Raw genomic sequence first — 4,262 nt, forward strand, 5'->3', positions numbered from 1 at the left:
GAAGTCAAGGATTACTTCATTGTCGATGTAGTCCATGAGGATTTACCCATTTTTTTCAAAATCTTGCATATCATTCAGTTTAGGTGTACATGGATTTTGTGTGGGAAACTGTATTTTGCTCTGGAATTTAATTCTCACCTTCATGCCTTCAAAATAGAGGCTTTGCATGAGTGGTGTACATTAACACCTGGCAATGAAGTTGACTACCATGCACTAGATGCTTATGAAGACAGTGATGGATGTTTATATATTGCACCTCATCATACTGTGTATAAGGTACTGCTTGCATTTAAAACTGTGATATTAATTACAATGGCAGGTTAACATTGGTGCTTATTTTTCTGATTAATTTTATGTTTTTTTGTTCATTAGGTGAAGAAATAGATGGTGAGACTCTTTTAGGTCTGACAGAACATATGATTGGAAAGATCTTCCGAACTATGAAGGACCAAGTCAAATTTTTAAAGGCTCTCGAGAACCTTAAAAGGTATGTAATGACAAATATATTATACATTATGTTAGTCTATTGTTGTGTTTTAGTATTTACTTTTAAATACCACATACTATACAGGAATCACTTTGAAAAGTATAAATTACTACTACCAGTACGCTTTTTGTATTGTAATGTTGTATTGTAAGAAAGATGTATATTATGGGAGTACATTTCTTTATGGAAACACACAGAGAGAGAGAGAGAGAGAGAGAGAGGTATTTTCACTAGTTTAATTCCTGAAAATGAGGACTGGGAATGTATGGTTTTAAACTTCTGTGTAGAAAATTAATATGGCTGTTATATTATAAGGCTCTGTTTAAATATCAAGTCTTTAGATATTTTCAGGTGATTAAAATTATGAAATATTGTTTTTTTTGTTGTTTTTTGTATTTTCATAGAACAAAAGCAAATGAGCATATTGTTTCAGAGAAGGTGCTACCAGTAGAATGCAGAGAAGTGCCACAAACCTCAACAAGTGTTCATGTTTGGACCGCATGTTATACATTGCCTATATTTCCTCCAGTTGTACAGATGGCCCTTGATAGAAAGGACATTGGTTTCAAATCAAAAGACAAATCTGCCCTTCGTGCAGCTCTAATACAGACTCTGTTTGATGACCTCAGCAAATATACGCTGTAAGAACTGAGATTTCGGTGTTTGTTTTAGATACATAGGCAACCAATTTTAGAATAATTACATAACATAAAATAGCATATTCATTTTTAAAATGATTACTATTTTTTTTTTAAATCTATCATAACAGCAATATTTTATTCAAGAGAAAAAGTTTTATTAAATTCATTTTGATAATGCTTTTCAGCATGTTTTTTTTGTAAATTAAAGCAATTGTAAAATGCAACTGTATTTCATGACATTATTTCTCAAATATATATTTTTCTTACAATTCACTTACAATTCATATGCCTATATTATTTTCTAATCTGTATATTTAGGTATCCAGACCACATAATGTACAGTACTGTGCTAAGTACTTTGTGCTGTAAGTACAGATTTCTAAGGGATGACAGCCAAAATGGATATGTGAGTATACATTTAGTAGTTATATTCATAAAAGAAATAGTCGAATAAACATTAATTTGTCAAAATTATGCAGCGTTAAATATATTTTTACTAGTTGATATGTATTTTTTATAGCCAGATAATGGACATAGGTTTAACTTTCTATCATTGTTTCAGGCTACTCTACTTGAAATACTGAGAAATAAATTCAAAAAAGAGAGAAAGACACTTATTTCAGTGGAGACTGTAGAAGACATGAAAAAAAAGTTTGGTGCTGTGGGTCGAGGAAGGAAGCGTGCACCAGAGCAACAGCAACCGCTCATGAAAAAGAGAAGAGAATCTGTAAGCCTAACTCTTGGATCTGCATTGACAGAAATAGATTGAAATAGAATTACATACTTTATATATGTACATACATGCGATTGTGTAGTTTATTAGCTAATTGGCTTTCATGGAGAGTACTTGATCTTTAGCATTTTTCCAGAGTAAAGAAAAGCACAGAGAATACATGCAGTAAATGCCTGATCATAAGTATTGAATTACTTAACGTTATGATACATATTGCAGATGCAAAGTGAGGAGTTCCCAGGAGAAGACGAGCATAGTATTGCCAAACACTTGGACTCCATAAGAAAAGAAATAACGAAATTGAGGCCGAACATTGAAGCCATATGTGACAGCATGAATAGAACTGTACACACTCGGGAAAGAATGATGGAGAAGAAGTCCACTGAAGAAGTCCTTGGTCTGTTTCCATTCCTAAAGCATCCTAAACTGGTAGGTACTAGTTTTTATTCTACTATGGTGATTGATCAGAAATTAATATTTTTAGTTATAAGCATGTATAATCACTTTAATTAGTCCTCCTAGGTGACCTTTCTGCATCAGCAATCCACCTGCTCCAGCTTTTACAAAACTCCACTGCTCCTGGTTTTTCCCATGCAACTTCTTTCTGCTCGCATTCAGTTTAGTTTGATTTTGTTTTATTTATTGATTTTTTTAACTACTACATTATTTGTAAGTATTCAACTCTTTTTTACAGCTGTGTATATCGCCTTGGATAAAGGCATATGATAAATAAATAAATAAATATAATAATAACTTTAGCATCTGTATTTTAGCTGTTGCACGAAGTAGAACTACGTTTTGGAGTAAACTTGGAACGGAACCTAATGAGTGGCCTATCCAGAATGGTAGATGCTATTTTCAGACTTTCTAGTGGGCATCTTCTAACTACTGTGATGTCCTACATTGAAGATGCTTCAGATAAGACACAGGGAAATGGTAATGTATAAGAAATATTTATTGTACATCAAATTGTTTTGACCTATCTCAGAATAGGATCTATAAATAACTATTAAACAGAAAATGATGCAACTTCATTTCATACACTTGGAGCATAATATTTCATGGGGAAGATAGCTGGTATTTAACTCTCACAGGGGCATAAAAACCAATGCGAAAAACCTGCATGAACAGATTTTTAGAAACTTTGTTGATACTGTTCTTAACATTTTTTTGCTCCAATCCACAATAACGTTTGTATCAGTGGTGGTCAGTCCTGGTCCTGGAGAGCTACAGTCGTGTGTGTGTTTTTTTTTAGGTACCTTTAAATCATTTAAACTATTCTTTATCTGTGCAGTTTAGCAAATAATGAATTCATGAATGTAACTGAGAGCACTGGTGGAATGCAAAGCCAAAGATCCTGTACCTCTCAGACCAGGGTTGCTCAACATTCTTCCGTTTGCTTTGTACTTTGTATATGATCTGATACCCTATTTGTAGGACTGAGAATGAATGCTGCATTGTTGCTGTTGCCAGCTTTGTTTCGAGAGAGGGAAAATCTGTTGTTTGTTGTTGACCAAGTAAGTTAATTGAGCTCTACTTTTTAAATGTAGCTTAACTGAATTGATGTTTTCAATGTTAAATACAAAGTCAAATTATCATTTAGAGATATCTCAAAATGAGTTTGAGATATCTCCAAATTAATTCCTGATATCTGTAAACCATTTTGAGATATCTTAAAATATGTTAAGATATCTCTAATTATTTAAAAATATTTTAAGATATATTCAACTGATTTAAGGATATTTTGAAATATTTAAAGATATCTGTTAAATATTTAAAGGTATCTCTTAATTTGGCTTGCCATAAATGTGTACTTAATGAATTATGAGGGAGACTTGTAGGCAATTAACAGGAGTTTAAGACGTTCCTCGCTGTTTTAAGTGAGATCCGACAGTTAAAATGTTTTTAAAGGGAGGAATATTACGAAATCCCTTTAAAGTAGCCGCAGCCCCACCACACGAGCCGCCACTGCTTGTAGGTATGGTGAGATGCTGCTGAAGTACAATTTCACATAATTTATTGTTGAATAAAGTTATTAATTATTATTTTAAAATCTATACAGGTACCACCATCACCTACGCCAACTATCGTTTTCAAGGGAACAACAAGCCCATTGGCAGCAGATGACATCTCTGTTTGTGTTGATGGAATTGAGATACTCAGTGATTATCCAGGAATGGATATCACCCTTGCTGTTGAATGTATTTTTTCTCTTTATTTTTCCTTGGGCATTGAGTATCCTAAAGCTCTAAAAAATGGTCTGACTTTCATGGAAAGGTACTTCATGAAGCCGAGTATCTCTGACAAAGTACCTTTGCCAGTGTTAAAGATGTACAGTCAAATAACTGCACTTTTACTTGGGGAATAATTATATTGATCTGATGGAATGCCATTTTAACAT

At 33.2% G+C, this 4,262-nt stretch overlaps 1 long non-coding RNA gene across 1 annotated transcript; it reads left to right on the top strand.

The window, feature by feature from the left end:
• Positions 1-991: 991 nt before the first annotated feature.
• On the top strand, positions 992-1,849 carry LOC131737065 (uncharacterized). The gene is made up of 3 exons (XR_009328632.1): positions 992-1,128; positions 1,447-1,534; positions 1,691-1,849. It is a non-coding gene; the product is annotated as an uncharacterized LOC131737065 (long non-coding RNA).
• Positions 1,850-4,262: the final 2,413 nt, after the last annotated feature.

The sequence above is a fragment of the Acipenser ruthenus genome, chromosome 4 (assembly GCF_902713425.1).
Source record: "Acipenser ruthenus chromosome 4, fAciRut3.2 maternal haplotype, whole genome shotgun sequence".
In the NCBI taxonomy this organism is placed as follows: domain Eukaryota; kingdom Metazoa; phylum Chordata; class Actinopteri; order Acipenseriformes; family Acipenseridae; genus Acipenser; species Acipenser ruthenus.